The 19,110-nt window shown below is 41.5% G+C and overlaps 1 protein-coding gene across 1 annotated transcript in view; it reads left to right on the top strand.

The window, feature by feature from the left end:
* Window positions 1–19,110, top strand: part of GABBR2 (gamma-aminobutyric acid type B receptor subunit 2) — a 1,202,616-nt gene that overhangs the window by 1,075,494 nt on the left and 108,012 nt on the right. The gene's annotated exons all lie outside the window — the stretch shown is intronic.

Raw genomic sequence — 19,110 nt, 5'->3', positions numbered from 1 at the left:
TCATGCATAAAGGACTGAAAAACTGAAGGTGCATTGGAGAGCCCAAAAGGCATCACCAAGTACTCAAAATGACCTTCGGGCGTATTGAATGCGGTTTTCCATTCATCACCTTGCTTAATGCGCACAAGGTTGTACGCACCACGAAGGTCTATCTTGGTGAACCACTTGGCACCCTTAATCCGGGCAAACAAGTCAGACAACAGCGGTAAAGGATACTGAAATTTGACAGTGATCTTGTTTAAAAGCCGATAATCAATACAAGGTCTCAAAGATCCGTCCTTTTTTGCCACAAAAAAGAATCCCGCACCAAGAGGGGAAGAAGACGGACGAATATGTCCTTTCTCCAGAGACTCCTTGATATATGAACGCATAGCGGTATGTTCAGGTACCGACAGATTAAACAGTCTTCCCTTAGGAAATTTACTGCCTGGGATCAAATCTATAGCACAGTCACAGTCCCTATGAGGAGGCAGTGCACTGGACTCAGACTCACTGAAGACATCCTGATAATCAGACAAATACTCCGGAACTTCCGAAGGCGTAGAAGAAGCAATAGACACAGGCAGGGAATCCCCATGAATACCACGACAGCCCCAACTTGAGACTGACATAGCTTTCCAGTCCAGGACTGGATTATGGGTCTGTAACCATGGCAGCCCTAAAACAACCAAATCATGCATTTTATGTAAAACCAGGAAACGTATCACCTCGCGGTGTTCAGGAGTCATGCACATGGTAACCTGTGTCCAATACTGCGGTTTATTTGCTGCCAATGGTGTAGCATCAATACCCCTAAGAGGTATGGGATTTTCTAATGGTTCAAGAGTAAAACCACAGCGCTTAGCAAATGAGAGATCCATGAGACTCAGGGCAGCACCTGAATCTACAAACGCCATGACAGGATAAGATGACAGTGAGCAAATCAAAGTTACAGACAGAATAAATTTAGGTTGCAAATTACCAATGGTGACAGGACTAACAACCTTAGCTATACGTTTAGAGCATGCTGAGATAACATGTGTAGAATCACCACAGTAGTAGCACAAGCCATTCCGGCGTCTATGAATTTTCCGCTCATTTCTAGTCAGGATTCTATCACATTGCATTAAATCAGGTGTCTGTTCAGACAACACCATGAGGGAATTTGCGGTTTTTCTATCACATTGCACCGAATTAGGTGTCTGTTCAGACAACACCATGAGGGAATTTGCGGTTTTGCGCTCCCGCAACCGCCGGTCAATTTGAATAGCCAGTGCCATAGTATCATTCAGACCTGTGGGAATGGGAAAACCCACCATAACATTCTTAATGGCTTCAGAAAGGCCATTTCTAAAATTAGCGGCCAGTGCACACTCGTTCCAATGTGTCAGCACGGACCATTTCCGAAATTTTTGGCAATACACTTCAGCCTCGTCCTGCCCCTGAGACATAGCCAGCAAGGCTTTTTCTGCCTGAATCTCAAGATTGGGTTCCTCATAAAGTAAACCGAGCGCCGGAAAAAACGCATCAAGATCAGCCAATGCCGGATCTCCTGGCGCCAGCGAAAAAGCCCAATCCTGAGGGTCGCCCCGTAAGAACGAAATAACAATTTTTACTTGCTGAGCAGAATCTCCAGATGAACAGGGTCTCAGGGACAAAAACAATTTACAATTATTCACGAAATTCCTAAACTTAAACCTGTCTCCGGAAAACAGTTCATGAATCGGTATTTTAGGTTCTGACCTAGGATTTCTGATAACATAGTCTTGTATGCCCTGCACACGAGTAGCCAGCTGGTCCACACTTGTAATCAAGGTCTGGACATTCATGTCTGCAGCAAGCATAGCCACTCTGAGGTAAAGGGGAAGAAGAAAAAAAAAACTCAGAATCTTCTTTCTTATAATCCCTCTTCTGCAATGCATTAAACATTTAATATCGGCCTGGCAAACTGTTATGACCCCAATGGCGAGGGTCTCAGAGGAACGTGGAAGTCTGCAGAATACAAAAATCCAGCTCATAGGGCAGTGGTAACTGGGTTGACCATATATCTACTCCTAACGCCAACACTAGAAGTAGCCGGGGATCATTCCTACGTTGATTCTAGATGACACGCGCCAGCCGGAGAATCTAGCTACCCCTAGTAGAGGAAAACAAATACCTTTCTTGCCTCCAGAGAAGGGGACCCCAAAGCTGGATAGAAGCCCCCCACAAATAATGACGGTGAGGTAAGAGGAAATGACAAACACAGAAATGAACCAGGTTTAGCACAGAGAGGCCCGCTTACTGATAGCAGAATAAAGAAAGGTAACTTATATGGTCAACAAAAACCCTATCAAAATCCACACTGGAAATTCAAGAACCCCCGAACCGTCTAACGGTCCGGGGGGAGAACACCAGCCCCCTAGAGCTTCCAGCAAAGGTCAGGATATAGATTTGGAACAAGCTGGACAAAAATACAAAACCAAAACAAATAGCAAAAAACAAAAGGCAGACTTAGCTGATAAAACTGGAACCAGGATCAGTAGACAAGAGCACAGCAGACTAGCTCTGATAACTACGTTGCCAGGCATTGAACTGAAGGTCCAGGGAACTTATATAGCAACACCCCTAACTAACGACCCAGGTGCGGATAAAAGGAATAACAGAAAAACCAGAGTCAAAAAACTAGTAACCACTAGAGGGAGCAAAAAGCAAATTCACAACACACTGAATACATTGAGAGCAGGCAAGGAACTGAGTACCCAGGTGAGCTAAATAGGAAACCAACCAAGGATAACGAACCAGCTGATGCTGCCAACATGCAGAAAGACAACACTACACAGTACCGCTTGTGACCACTAGAGGGAGCCCAAAAATAGAGTTCACAACACCACGCTAGCTAAATAGGAAAGGATAGGACAGAATACTAAGCGGTCAGTATTAAAACCCTAAAAATATCCACAGCAGATAACACAAAAATTCCACCATCTAACTAAAGACATGGAATGTATATCTGCATCTCCTGAGAATCCAACTTGATTGAAATATCCATACACAGTCTAAGCTGGACAAGAAAAAACATTGAATAGTACTGAATTGTAAAGCACACAGCATGTGTGCTGTAGAAACAAAACCAGACACTTATCTTTGCTGATTTGGCAGCAGGGCTGGAGGAACCAGACAGAGATGCAAAATCTCCAAGAACAATGGACAACTGGCAAGGGCTAATGAATCCTGCACACCTAAATATCCCAGTCAGAGCTGCAATCAGCAGGGACACCTGCCCAGGATTGCAACCCAGGGACAACTGCATTACTACCAACAACCACCGGAGGGAACCCAAGAGCAGAATTCACAACAGTACCCCCCCCCTTGAAGAGGGGTCACCGAACCCTCACCAGAGCCCCCAGGTCGATCAGGACGAGCCAGATGAAAGGCACGGACCAAATCAGCAGCATGGACATCAGAGGCAAAAACCCAAGAATTATCCTCCTGGCCATAACCCTTCCATTTAGCAAGGTACTGAAGCCTCCGCCTCGAAAAGCGAGAATCCAAAATCTTCTCAACCACATACTCCAACTCCCCATCAACCAACACAGGGGCTGAAGGATCAACAGAGGGAACAACGGGCACCACATATTTCCGCAATAAAGATCTATGGAAGACATTATGGATAGCAAAAGAAGCCGGAAGGGCCAATCGAAAAGACACCGGATTAATAATCTCAGAAATCCTATAAGGACCAATAAAGCGAGGCTTAAACTTAGGGGAAGAAACCTTCATAGGAACATGACGGGAAGACAACCAGACCAGATCCCCAACCCGAAGCCGGGAACCAACACACCGACGACGGTTAGCAAAACGTTGAGCCTCCTCCTGAGACAATACCAAATTGTCCACCACATGAGCCCAAATCTGCTGCAACCTGTCAACCACAGAATCCACACCAGGACAGTCAGAAGGCTCAACCTGCCCCAAAGAAAAACGAGGATGAAAACCAAAATTACAAAAGAAGGGCGAAACCAAGGTAGCCGAACTAGCCCGATTATTAAGGGCAAACTCGGCCAATGGCAAGAAAGCCACCCAATCATCCTGATCAGCAGACATAAAGCATCTCAGATAAGTTTCTAAAGTCTGATTAGTTCGCTCGGTCTGGCCATTTGTCTGAGGATGAAATGCGGAAGAAAAAGACAAATCAATGCCCAGCTTAGCACAAAAGGCCCGACAAAACCGAGAAACAAACTGGGACCCTCTGTCGGACACAATATTCTCCGGAATACCATGCAAACGAACCACATGCTGAAAAAACAACGGAACCAAATCAGAAGAGGAAGGCAATTTAGGCAAAGGCACCAAATGGACCATCTTAGAGAACCGGTCACAAACAACCCAGATGACAGACATCTTCTGGGAAACTGGAAGATCAGAAATAAAATCCATAGAAATATGCGTCCAGGGCCTCTCAGGGACCGGCAAAGGCAAAAGCAACCCACTAGCACGGGAACAACAAGGCTTGGCCCGCGCACAAGTCCCACAGGACTGCACAAAAGAATGCACATCACGTGCCAAAGAAGGCCACCAAAAGGACCTATCAACCAAATCTCTGGTACCAAAAATACCAGGATGGCCAGCCAACACAGAACAATGAACCTCAGAAATCACTCTACTAGTCCATCTATCAGGAACAAACAGTTTCCCCACTGGACAGCGGTCAGGTTTGTCAGCCTGAAATTCCTGAAGAACCCGTCATAAATCAGGGGAAATGGCAGAAAGGACCACCCCTTCTTTCAGAATAACGACCGGTTCAAGGACCTCAGGAGAATCAGGCAAAAAACTCCTAGAGAGGGCATCAGCCTTAATATTCTTAGAACCCTGAAGATACGAGACCACGAAATCAAAACAGGAAAAAAACAAGGACCATCGAGCCTGTCTAGGATTCAGCCGCCTGGCAGACTCGAGGTAAATCAGATTTTTATGATCGGTCAAGACCACAATACGGTGCTTAGCTCCCTCGAGCCAATGTCGCCACTCCTCAAACACCCACTTCATAGCCAACAACTCCCGATTGCAGACATAATAGTTGCGTTCAGCGGGCGAAAACTTACGGGAAAAGAAGGCACACGGTTTCATCAAGGAACCAACAGGATCCCTCTGAGACAAAACGGCCCCTGCCCCAATCTCAGAAGCGTCAACCTCAACCTGAAACGGAAGAGAAACATCTGGTTGACGCAACACCGGGGCAGAAGTAAATTGGTGTTTAAGCTCCTGAAAGGCAGAGACAGCCGCAGAGGACCAATTCGTCACATCAGCGCCTTTCTTCGTCAAATCGGTCAAGGGTTTAACCACACTGGAGAGGTTAGCAATGAAACGGTGATAAAAATTAGCAAAGCCCAAAAATTTCTGAAGGCTCTTCACAGATGTTGGTTGAATCCAATCATGAATGGCCTGAACCTTAACCGGATCCATCTCTATAGATGAGGGAGAAAAAATAAAGCCCAAAAAAGAAACCTTCTGCACTCCAAAGAGACACTTAGACCCCTTCACAAACAAAGCATTATCACGAAGGATCTGAAATACCATCCTGACCTGTTTCATATGAGACTCCCAATCATCGGAAAAAATTAAAATGTCATCCAAATATACAATCATGAATTTATCAAGATAAGTCCGGAAGATATCGTGCATGAAGGACTGAAAAACAGATGGAGCATTAGAGAGCCCGAATGGCATCACAAGGTATTCAAAATGGCCTTCAGGCGTATTAAACGCAGTTTTCCATTCATCACCCTGCTTAATACGAACAAGATTATATGCCCCCCGAAGGTCAATCTTAGTAAACCAACTAGCCCCCTTAATCCTAGCAAACAAGTCGGAAAGCAGAAGTAAAGGGTATTGAAACTTGACCGTGATCTTATTCAAGAGGCGATAATCAATACAGGGTCTCAAGGAGCCATCCTTCTTAGCAACAAAAAAAAATCCTGCTCCCAACGGTGAAGAAGATGGCCGAATATGTCCTTTCTCCAAAGACTCCTTAACATAACTCCGCATGGCGGTATGTTCAGGCACAGACAGGTTGAAAAGTCGGCCCTTAGGAAACTTACAGCCTGGAATCAAGTCAATCGCACAATCACAGTCCCTATGCGGTGGAAGGGAACTGGACTTGGGCTCATCGAATACATCTTGAAAATCAGACAAAAACTCTGGAATTTCAGAAGTGGAAGAAGAGAAGATTGACATCAAAGGAACATCATTATGAACCCCCTGACATCCCCAACTAGTCGCAGACATAGACTTCCAATCCAACACAGGATTATGTGCCTGAAACCACGGAAAACCCAGCACGATAGCATCATGTAAATTATGCAACACCAGAAATCGACAATCTTCCTGATGTGCTGGCGCCATGCACATGGTCACCTGTGTCCAGAACTGGGGCTTATTTTTAGCCAAAGGTGTAGCATAAATGCCCCTTAAAGGAATAGGGTTCTGCAAAGACTGCAAGGGAAAACCACAACGCCTGGCAAACTCAAAGTCCATTAAGTTCAAGGCGGCGCCTGAATCCACAAACGCCATGACAGAAAATGATGATAATGAGCAGATCAAGGACACAGATAATAAAAATTTAGGCTGTACAGTACTGATGGTAAATGAACTAGCGATCCTCTTTGTACGCCTAGGGCAGACTGAAATGACATGAGAAGCATCGCCACAATAAAAACACAACCTATTCTGACGTCTGAATCCCTGTTGTTCCGTTCTAGACAGAATCCTATCACACTGCATTGACTCAGGCATCTGCTCTGAGGACAACGCCACAGCGCGCATAGTTCTGCGCTCCCGCAAACGCCGATCAATCTGAATGGCCAGAGACATAGAATCACTCAGACCGAAAGGCGTGGGAAACCCCACCATAACATCTTTAACGGATTCAGAAAGACCCTTTCTGAAAATTGCCGCCAAAGCATCATCATTCCATTTAGTCAACACAGACCATTTTCTAAATTTCTGACAATACAATTCTGCCGCTTCTTGACCCTGAGACAGGACCAACAAGGTCTTCTCCGCTTGATCCACAGATTTTGGTTCATCATATAATAATCCTAAAGCCTGAAAAAAGGCGTCTACATTAAGCAAGGCTGGATTCCCAGATTCCAGGGAAAATGCCCAATCCTGAGGATCACCACGCAGCAGGGAGATGACAATTTTAACCTGCTGAATAGAATCACCAGAGGATCAAGGTCTCAGAGCAAAAAACAGTTTACAGTTGTTTTTAAAACTCAAAAATTTGGACTTGTCCCCAAAAACAAATTAGGAGTAGGAATCTTAGGCTCTAAAACTGGAGTCTGAACAATATAATCAGAAATACCCTGTACCCTAGCAGCAAGCTGGTCTACACGAGAAGCTAATCCCTGAACATCCATGCTAGCACAAGACTCAGCCACCCAGAGAAAAAGAGGGAAGAAAAGACAAAGCATGCTACAGAAAAAAATGGCTCTTTCTTCCCTTCTTCTGAGATGCATTTAACTCATTGACGTCCAGTTGTACTGTTATGATCCGGTGACCTTGGAGCCGCATGAGACTTTCTCAGGAGTAGGTGGAACCTGTACTGACCGCAAACCCTAAACTGTCATCGCAACTAGAAGTAGCCGTGGGGTGTACCTAACACATCCTAGACACCTCGACACAGCCGGAGGATTAAATACCCCTATAGATGGAAATGGGAATTCTATCTTGCCTCAGAGCAGAACCCCAAAGGATAGGCAGCCCCCCACAAATATTGACTGTGAGTATTAGAGGAAAGACACATGCAGGCAGAAATCAGGATTTAGCAAAAGAGGCCACGCTAGCTAAATAGGAAAGGATAGGACAGAATACTAAGCGGTCAGTATTAAAACCCTAAAAATATCCACAGCAGATAATACAAAAATTCCACCATCTAACTAAAGACATGGAATGTATATCTGCATCTCCTGAGAATCCAACTTGATTGAAATATCCATACACAGTCTAAGCTGGACAAGAAAAAACATTGAATAGTACTGAATTGTAAAGCACACAGCATGTGTGCTGTAGAAACAAAACCAGACACTTATCTTTGCTGATTTGGCAGCAGGGCTGGAGGAACCAGACAGAGATGCAAAATCTCCAAGAACAATGGACAACTGGCAAGGGCTAATGAATCCTGCACACCTAAATATCCCAGTCAGAGCTGCAATCAGCAGGGACACCTGCCCAGGATTGCAACCCAGGGACAACTGCATTACTACCAACAACCACCGGAGGGAACCCAAGAGCAGAATTCACAACAGCGGTGGTTCACATGTAGGCAGTTGTTGCATGAAGCCTAATCCTGTGTGTTGTTTTCCCACCCAGGGACTGCTTTGGGATGTCCCATGGTCTGTGTCCCCCAATGAGGAGAAGGAGAAAAAGGGATTTTTGTGTACTCACATAAAATCCTTTTCTCAGAGTCACTCATTGGGGGACACAGCACCCACCCTGTTAGCCTATCGGCTTATATTGTTTTTGCTGCTTTGCCAGCACGAGGGTGAATACTGCAGAGAAGGAGCTAACTTTTTTTGTGTTAATTTAGTGTCAGCCTCCTAGTGGCAAGCAGCATACAACCCATGGTCTGTGTCCCCCAATGAGGCGAAGGAGAAACTGTATTTAGACACACTTATGAACCACTGACACCATAAGATAGAGCCATGGGTGCCATGCACATCAATTTGTAAAGCTGGAGAGATATATGGTCAAGCCTTTCAGCTTGGACAGGATTTGGACACATTTATGGCAGCAATTGAAAAAAAAAAATTAGTGCAATTTCACTTTGTCTGGTGTGTGGCATAAAACCTAACAAAATGTCTCCTGAAGAGTTTAAAGCAAAACTTTTAACTAAAACCTGTCATTAAATTCCTGATTCCAAACTGAGGTGAAGCATGAACCCGAGCTTGGCAGGATGATTACAGCCATGTATATCTTTCTCTGAAACATTGCAGCATTTCACAGAAAAGTATAGTTTGAAAAAGCAAACCATGCTCGGAGAAAAGGATTTTACGATGAGTACACAAAAATCCCTGTTTTCACATTGTTTCGTAGTAAAATCCCCCCCCCAAAAAAAATACTCCAAATACTGATAGATATGGGCCAGAGTGCACACAGTGTAAGTTTTACAAGATCGGGGTACTTTATTTTGTATGCAGGTGAATTTCTGACCAAAAGTAGTTTTGTTCTGTGTCATGAAATTAAATATGTAAAACTCAACCAAGCTCAAGAACAATCACCAATTGTAGCTCCTTGTCAGACATCCAATGCTGAGTCCTCACCTCCAGGCTGATTTCAAAACATCAGAAAACTAAACCAGCATAGGCACCTTTCACTTTTTCCTTCAGAGTTCTCGTCTACCTACAAAACTTTCTATATATCTGATTTTATCAGCTCCAACATTATAAACAGTTTTAAAGATCTTAGATATTTCGAACATCCTAAGATCCTCAAAGCCTCACTGTAGCACATAGGTAATTCAGCAGCTTGCACAAAAAGCTCAGCAGTTGGCAGTGAACTGCAATATTGTAAAGCATAACGAGAGAAAACTGCTGTCTCAACGAATAAAGCCGATATACAGAATTTTAACTTTACTAAGATTTAGTTCAAGTGTAAAATTCTAAAAAAAACTACATATCATTAGGATTTGTCAAACTGCAAGACTTGCTGAAATTTTACTCAGAGATGGGCAGCCCCTATAGCAAACATAACTGTACAATGAGCAATATTGGCATCAATACTGCAATATAATACACAATAATGTAGGGGATACAACTACCATGTAAAAGACGATGCTCTGATCAGATGAGAGCAAAGTAGCATGTTTTGGGTTAAAACCAAATTGCTATGTTTGTGGAAAAACTAACATTGCACATCACCCTGAAAACACCATCTCCACCATCAAACGTGGTGGTGGCAGCACCATGCTGTGGGGATGCTTTACCGTAGCAAGGACAGGGAAGCTAGTGTAAATTGATTGGAAATATGTATAGAGCTAAATACAGAACAGCCTTGTTAGAGGCTACAAAATACTTTAAACTGGGTCAAAGGTTCACCTTCCAGCAGGAGAACAGCCCTACACCTACTGCCAAACTTACAATGGAATGTTTTTGATCAAAGCATAGTTATGACTTTGAATGGCCCAGTCAAAGTTCAAAACTAAATGCCATTGAGAATCGGTGACAAGAATTGAAAATTGCTGTTCACAGACGCTCTGCATTCAATCTAACTGAGCTAGAGTTAATTTGAATGGACAAAAATTTCAGCTTGTCGATGTGAAAAGCTGGTAGAGACATACCCCAAAAGACTTGCAGCAGTAATTTCAGCAAAAAGTGGTCCTTCAAAGTTTTAACTCATAGAGGCTGAATACAAATGCACGTCACAATTTTCAGATTTATATTTTTAAAATATTTAAAAACCATGTATCATTTCTTTTACACTTTGCAAACACTTCCTTCTTAGCGTTGGTATATCACATAAAATCCTAATAAAATACATTTAAGTTTGTGGGTGTAACATGAACAAATGTGGAAAAGTTCATGGGTTAGGAATACTTTTATACAAGCACTGTATATTTGTATATAGTGGACAGTTAAATCCCGTCACTTACTGGTGATGTTCATTGTCACTTACTTTGCCTTTTCATTTTCATTCAGCCCAGATGGCCATGACCAATTATTACATTCAAAACTCGCCATCGTCACTGTAGAAAGTAATGTAAAGACATATTTGGCTTATCACTTTTCTAGCAACCTCTTTATAATCCCCCAGCTTCCCCTATACCTTTTTTCCTAATAATCATGCCCCCCACCCCCTTTCGGACAAGCGGCTGACCAGGAATCTGGCAGAATTGCTAGATGGCCAATCTGTTCCTGGAGGCAGAGCTCTCAGCTTTTTTCTCAACATTAATCTATGTAATAATTTTGATCAGGAACAAATGCTATGCTACGTATTCTCTTAACCCATTTCTGGCATTGGATGGACTATTCCGTCCATGTGACCTGGGACTTAATTCCTATGGATGGAATAGTACGTCCAATGCGATCAGCCGCGCTCTCAGGGGAAGCACGGCTGATCACGGCCATGTGTCAGCTGATTCTCACAGCTGAAACCCGGCACTAAGTGCCAGGGGCAGTCACAGACCGCTCCCGGCATTTTAACCCCTGGAACACTGCGATTAAACATGATCGCAGCGGTCCAGAGCCGGCAGAGGGGCTGACAGCCCCTCTGCCTTTGGATCAAAGTCCCCGCGGCATGACGCCAGGTCCCAAGTGTTCCCATGGTAACCCGATGTCATCATGATGACATCCGGGTTACCAGAGCTGAGAGACTTCCTGTCATGCACAGTGCATGTCAGGAAGTCTCTAAGATCAGTGTACAGAAGCTGCAGCGCTGACAGCTTCTATAGCATGCAGATCTGCATACTATAGAAGCGATCAGCCTGCACAAATTGAGTGTCCCATAGTGGGACACAGTGAAAAAGTTAGAATGAATTTAATTTTTTTTTCAATTATTTAAAAAAAATTATTTATTTAAAAAAAAAATCTATATTTATTCCATCAATAAATAAATATTTGAATTTAAAAAAATCTAAACAATAAAAGTACACATATTTAGTATTGCCACATGCGTAATGACCCGACCTATAAAACTGTCCCACTAGTTAACCCCTTTAGTGAACACCATGAAAAAAAAACCAATGCTTTATAAACATACCACCGTCGAAAAAGTGGAATAACCCGATCAAAAAGATGGATATAAATAAACATGGTACCGCTGAAAACGTCATCATGTCCTGCAAAAAACAAACCACCATATAGCTCCATCACCAGAAAAATAAAAAAGTTATAGCTCTCAGAATAAAGTGGTGCAAGAATAATTTTTTTATATAAAATAGTTTTTATTGTATAAAAGCACCAAAACATAAAAAAAATATAAATGAGGTATCGCTGTCATTGTACTGACCCAAAGAATAAAACTGCTTTATCAATTTTACTACACACGGAACAGTATAAATGCCCCCCCAAAAGAAATTCATGAATTGCTGGTTTTTGTTCATTCTGGCTCACAAAGATCAGAATAAAAAGCGATCAAAAAATGTCATGTGGCCAAAAATGGTACCAATAAAAACTTCAACACGTCCCGCAAAAATCAAGACCTCAAATGACTCTGTGGGCCAAAATGTGGAAAAATTAAAGCTCTCAAAATGTGGTGATGCAAAAACTTTTTTGCAATAAAAAGCATCTTTTAATGTATGACAGCTGCCAAACATAAAAACCCACTATAAAAACCTGCTATAAATAGTAAATCAAACCCCCCTTTATCACCTCCTTAGTTAGGGAAAAATAATAAAATAATAAAAGTGTTTATTTCCATTTTCCCATTAGGGTTGGGTTTGGGCTAAAGTTAGGGTTAGGGTCGGGCTACAGTTAGGGTTAAGTTTGGGGCTAGAGTTGGGGTTAGGGTTTGGATTACGTTTACGATTGGGATTAGGGTTAGGGTTGGGATTAGAGTTGTGATTAGGGTTAGGGGAGTGTCAGGGTTAGGGGTGTGGTTAGGGTTGGAATTAGGGTTAGGGGTGTGTTGGGGTTAGGATTGAAGTTAGAATTAGGGGGTTTCCACGGTTTAGGCACATCATGGGCTCTCCAAACGCAACATGGCGTCCGATCTCAATTCCAGCCAATTCTGCATTGAAAAAGTAAAATGGTGCTCCTTCCATTCAGAGCTCTGCCATGCGCCCCAACAGTGGTTTACCCCCACATATGGGGTATCAGCGTACTTAGGACTAATTGTACAATAAATTTTGCAGTCCAATTTCTCCTGTTGCTCTTGTGAAAATAAAAATTTGGGGGCTACAAAATAATTTTTGTGGGAAAAAAATTATATTTTATTTTCACGGCTCTGCATTATAAACTTTAGTGAAACACTTGGGGATTCAAAGTTCTCACAACACATATGTAGATGTGTTCTCACAACACATCTAGATAAGTTCCTTGGGGGGTCTAGTTTCCAAAATGGGGTCACTTGTGTGGGGTTTCTACTGTTTAGGCACATCAGTGGCTCTGCAAATGCAACATGACGCCCGCAGACCATTCCATCAAAGTCTGCACTACAAAACATCACAACTTCCCTTCCGAGCCCCGACATATGCCCAAACAGTAGTTTTCTCCCACATATGGGGTATCAGCATACTCAGGACAAATTGGACAACTTTTGGGGTCCAATTTCTCCTGTTACCTTTGTGAAAATACAAAATTGGGGCTAAAAAAATCATTTTTGTGTAAAAAAAAAAATGATTTTTTATTTTCACGGCTTTGCGTTATAAACTTTAGTGAAACACTTGGCAGTTTAAAGTTCTCACAACACATCTAGCTACAATCCTTGGGGGTCTAGTTTCCAATATGGTGTCACTTGTGGGGGTTTCTACTCTTTAGGTACATCAGGGGCTCTACAAACACAATGTGATGCCCGCAGACCATTTCATCAAAGTCTGCATTGCAAAATGGTGCTCCTTCTCTTTCAAGCTCTGCCATGCGCCCAAACAGTTGTTCCCCCAAATATGGGGTATTAGCGTACTCAGGACAAATTGTGCAACAAAGTATGGGTCCAATTTCTTAGGATACCATTGAGAAAATAAAAAATTGCAGGCTAAAAGATCATTTTTGCGGAAAAAAAATGTTTTGTTTTTTTTTACTTTAACTGCTCTACATTATAAACTTTAGTGAAGCAATTGGGGCTTCAAAGTGGTTATTACACATCTAAGCAAGGTCCATGGGTGGTCTAGTTTCCAAAATGGGGTCACTTGTGGGGGGTTTCCACTGTTTAGGCACATCAGGGGCTCTCCAAACTCGACATGGCGTCTGATCTCAATTCCAGTCAATTCTGTGTTGAAAAAGTCAAACGGTGCTCCTTCCTTTCTGAGCTCTGCCATGCACCCACAGTAAACAGTGGTTTACCCCCATATATGGAGTATCAGCGTACTCAGGACAAATTGGACAAGAACTTTTGGGGTCCAATTTTTCCTGTTACCCTTGGTAAAATAAAACAAATTGGATCTGAATAAAAATTTTTGTGAAAAAAAATTAAATGTTCATTTTTTTGAAACATTCCAAAAATTCCTGTGAAGCACCTGAAGGGTTAATAAACTTCTTGAATGTGGTTTTGAGCACCTTGAAAGGTATAATTTTTAGAATGGTGTCACTTTTTGGTATTTTCTATCATATAGACCCCTCAAAGTGACTTTAAATATGATGTGGTCCCTAATCAAAATGGTTTTGTACAAATGAGAAATCGCTGGTCATCTTTTAACCCTTATAACCTCCTAACAAAAAAAATTTGGGTTCCAAAATTGTGCTGATGTAAAGTAGACATGTGGGAAATGTTATTTATTAGCTATTTTGTGTGACATATCTTTGTGATTTAAGGGCATGAAAATTCAAAGTTGGAAAATTGCGAAATTTTCAAAATTTTCACCAAATTTCTATTTTTTTCACAAATAAACACAAGTCATAGCACAGATATTTTACCACTATCATGAAGTACAATATGTCACAAGAAAACAAGGTCAGAATCACCATGATCCGTTGAAACGTTCCAGAGTTATAACCTCATAAATGGACAGTGGTCAGGATTGTAAAAATTGGCCTCATTGGTGGTCGGTCGTCAGGTGATCTGGTGATGTGACAGCTCTGGATTGGTCCACGGGCAAGGTCCTGTCTGACTGGACTTACTTGAGCTTTACATATAAAAGGCTCTCAGAGGCGCACGCCGCTGCGATAGTATCAACCATTTTACATGTGTGTATGAGACATTGCAACAGTGTGTTCTTTGTTAGCATGTGCTCAGGGTCGGCGGTAAGCCATTAGAATGCAGGCACCTCCGGAGAGGAGTATGTCTGAGTGAATTCAGGGCTGGCGTTTAGCCATTAGAATTCTGGCACCTCCGGAAAGGAATTGGCTAATGTTTTTGCTGGCTGTGTAACCACTGTTTGCTATCTACCTCATGTGAGGGTTTCGATTTTCTGTGAGGTTAACAGGGATCCTATCTGTCATCATTTCTGACACATTTGTGACTGACACAGCTCTCTAGCAGAGCATCTATTCCGTTACTGTGTGTGAGTGACACAGCTCTACAGCAGAGCATTATTCTGTTTCTGCATGCGAGTGACACAGCTGAATGACGTCTAACTAGCAATCGCTCGCTGTGTGTTCCGCCATTGTTCACATTAGCTGCAGTTTTATATCTCTGCATGGTGGACCCCGGGTTGCGATTGCACTTCTTTATTACATTTATTTAGTGCAATCCGCCAACCCTAACAGTATGTTTCCATGTTTTTTTATATTGCATATTTTTGCGGCATTCCTGCACCTATTTTCTAAATTAAGTTGCTTTCTTTTTTAATTGCGCTTTTTTACATTTTTTTTTCTATTTCGACATTGCGTTTTTCATCTGTTTTTAGTATGTCATGTTTTAAATAAAGCTACGTTGTTTTTGATGCATCCTGATATTTGGCTTCGACAAAACTTTATTGATTCAGGCATGCATAGTTTACATGAATTTTTAGTACATTTCCGCAGCAGAACCGCACTACAATCTCCACATAAAACTCAGCATACCCGTAGGAGAGTGTGACATGTTGCGGATTTCTATAAGCCCCTTCCAGTGTGCTGGAACTGTAAGTCTTTGCTTTTTTTGCGCAGTGAAAATATGCATCATCAAAAACTCACCAAAAACTCATTGTGGGAATTTAACCTTAAAGTTAGAGCTATACTTTATCAATTTACCAATTTTCATTAATTATCAACAATCTGAGATTTCAGTGTTACAATAAAAAAATCTACAGTTTCTTCTCAGAAAATTAGAATATCATCAAAAAGTTAATTTATTTCAGCTCTTCAATGCAAAAAAGTGAAACTCATATAGAGTCATTACAAACAAACAAAGTGATCTATTTCAAGTGTTTATTTCTGTTTATGTTGATGATTATGGAAACCCAAAAGTTATTATCTCAGTAAATTAGAATAATTGACAAAAACACCTGCAAAGGCGGCTTCCTGAGCCTTTAAAAAGGTCCCTTAGTCTGTTTCAGTAGGCTCCACAATCATGGGGAAGACTGCTGACTTGACAGATGTCCAGAAGGCAGTCATTGAAACACTCCACGAGGAGGGTAAGCCACAAAAAATCATTGCTAAAGAAGCTGCCTGTTCACAGAGTGCTGTAACCAAGCATATTAGTGGAAAGTTGAGTGAAAGGAAAAAGTGTGGTAGAAAAGGATTCACAAGCAACTGGGATAACTGCAGCCTTGAAAGGATTGTTAAGAAAAGGCCATTCAAAAATTTGGGGGAGATTCACAACGAGCGGACTGCTGCTGGTGTAATTGCTTCAAGAGCCACTACAGACAGATGTATCCAGTACTTGAGCTACAAGTGTCGCATTCCTTGTGTCATGCCACTCATGACCAATAGAAAACTCCAGAAGCATCTTTACCTGTTGCTCAGTGGTCCAAGGTGTTATTTTGAGATGAAAGTAAATTTTGCATTTCATTTTGAAATCAACATCCTAGAGTGTACAGGAAGAGTGGAGAGGCACACAATCCAAGCTGCTTGAGGTCTAGCGTAAAGTTTCCACAATCAGTGATGGTTTGGAGAGCCATGTCATCTGCTGGTCTAGGTCCACTGTGTTTTATCAAGACTAAAGTTAGCGCAGCCGTCTACCAGGTAATTTTAGAGCTCTTCATGCCTCCCTCTGCTGACAAGCTTTTTGGAGATGGAAATTTCATTGTCCAGCAGGACTTGGCACCTGTCCACACTGCCAAAAGTACCAATACCTGGTTTAAAACCAACAGTATCACTGTGCTTGATTGGCCAGCAAACTCACCTGACCTTAACCCCATAAAGAATCTATGGGTATTGTCAAGAGGAAGATGAGAGACACCAGACCCAACAATGCAGACAAGCTGAAGGTTGCTATCAAAGCAACTTGGGCTTCCATAACTCCTCAGCAGTGCTACAGGCCGATTGCCTCTATGCCACATCGCATTGATGCAGCAATTGATGCAAAAGGAGCCCTGACCCAGTATTGAGTGCATTTACTGAATATACATTTCTCTAGGCCAACATTTCGGATTTTAAGCACCTGTATATTACAGCCATAATAGCTGAAGCTTTGTCCTACAGTCCCACGTTTCTCCATGTATCTCTGGTAAATTCCTTTACTATCTTTATATCTGTTATTTTGCTTCTTCGTCCTCACAGAACAAGACTGTTTGTGGATTACACATTTTGCAAGAGGATTATCAAGTGATTTTGTAGTTAATAGTAGCTTCATAAACTGAGTGGACTTAAAGTGCAAATGCACACATGTCCTTGCCAGCTGTTCCTAGACACCAGTCTGCCTATTCTTAGGGGCTGTAGAAACTTATCATCCTAAATATTTTGTCCGCCTTCATCATATGGGAGACTGGATACTGCCGACAACAGTAGAGATTAATTAGCGACGCTCCCTATTCATTAAGCAGCACTAATCTAATAAGACCAAATCAATGTTCCACTAATTTACATGGTGAACTAGCACAGCTGCGAGCTTAGGATGGCACTGGCGCCTGACTAATGAGCCACAATTATTTCAAATGTCCCCACCCGTGTCCCTGAATTTGCAGACAGTCTATTTAAAGTATATGGTACCAACAGCCAAAAGCATATTTTATGTACTCTACTATTATTCTAATGTACACAGCGTTTTATTGCTCTCTTGGGGTCTTTGATTGACAAAGTTTTACCTTTTTACTGTTATAGCTCAGATAAAATCCAGAGTATTTTAGCTTGAATTTGAGAACATAAAAAATGAATAAAATATTATACATTTACTGTCAATTTTCACTACGCTAAAAATGTACTGTTGTAATTAGTGGATGCTATTGGAAAAATCAGCACGCAAACAACAAGAGAAGCTAACATGCTGAAGATTTTAAAAATTCACCACTGGTCAATGTATGCAGCAGAAAAATAGTACAGTGGGTATGAGACTTCTATAAATTCCATATACTTTGCTGGAACTATAATACACTGTACTTTTTTATGCGATAAAAATTATACTCATCAAAAACTCATCATGGGAACTTATCTAAAGATAAAAAAGTACTGTTATCTCTTTCTGAAAAGACAGGAAGTAAAAATCTAAAAAGCCCCAGTGGCCAGTGTGAAAATTACAGGATTACTAAATCTATTTTTTTTAACCCCTTAACCCCTGGGACATTTTCCATTTTTGTGTTTTCATTTTTTGGTTCCCTTATTCCCAAAGCCATAACTTTTTTATTTTTCAGTCAATATGGCCATCTCAGGCTTATATTTGTGGGACAAGTTGTACTTTTGAACGACACCATTGGTTTTAACATATTGTGTACTGGAAAATGGGAAAAAATTCCAAGTGAAATTGCAAAAAAGTGCAATTCCACACTTGTTTTTTGTTTTTGTTTTTTACCATGTTCACTAAATGCTAAAACTGACCTACCGTTATGATTCTCCAGGTCATTACGAGTTCACAGACACCAAACATGTCTAGGTTCTTTTTTATTTAAGTGGTGAAAAAAAATTCAATGTTTGTTAAAAAAAAATGGCGCCATTTTCCAAGATCTCCTGTCTCCATTTCTCATGATCTGGGGCTGGGTGAGAGCTTATTTTTTGCGTGCTGAGCTGACGTTTTTATTGATACTATTTTGGTGCAAATAAAGTCATTTGATCGCCCGTTATTCCATTTTATTGCAATGTAGTGGCTACCAAAAAAATGTTATTCTGGAGTTTTGAGGTTTTTTTCTCACTACACCATTTAGCGATCAGATTCATTATTTTTTTATAATGAACGCAGGCGATTCTGAACGCGGCAATACTAAGGCCTATACATTTCCAGAAAAGAAAAAAAAACTTTTTTAGTTCAACAAACAATAACTTGCTGGAGTTATTAATGTATAATTGAAATGTTTATTTGTATAAACACCCATTAAGCACATTACATATGCATTGCGGATGACAAAAATGACCTAAATAGCCATCCTAACGTTACACCTGCCTGTTAGAAAAGATTGTTCAGTACTGTAGGTTCTACAATAACTTTATA

Source organism: Ranitomeya variabilis, chromosome 6 (genome assembly GCF_051348905.1).
Source record: "Ranitomeya variabilis isolate aRanVar5 chromosome 6, aRanVar5.hap1, whole genome shotgun sequence".
NCBI lineage: Eukaryota > Metazoa > Chordata > Amphibia > Anura > Dendrobatidae > Ranitomeya > Ranitomeya variabilis.
This window is presented reverse-complemented; position numbering and strand designations above follow the sequence as displayed.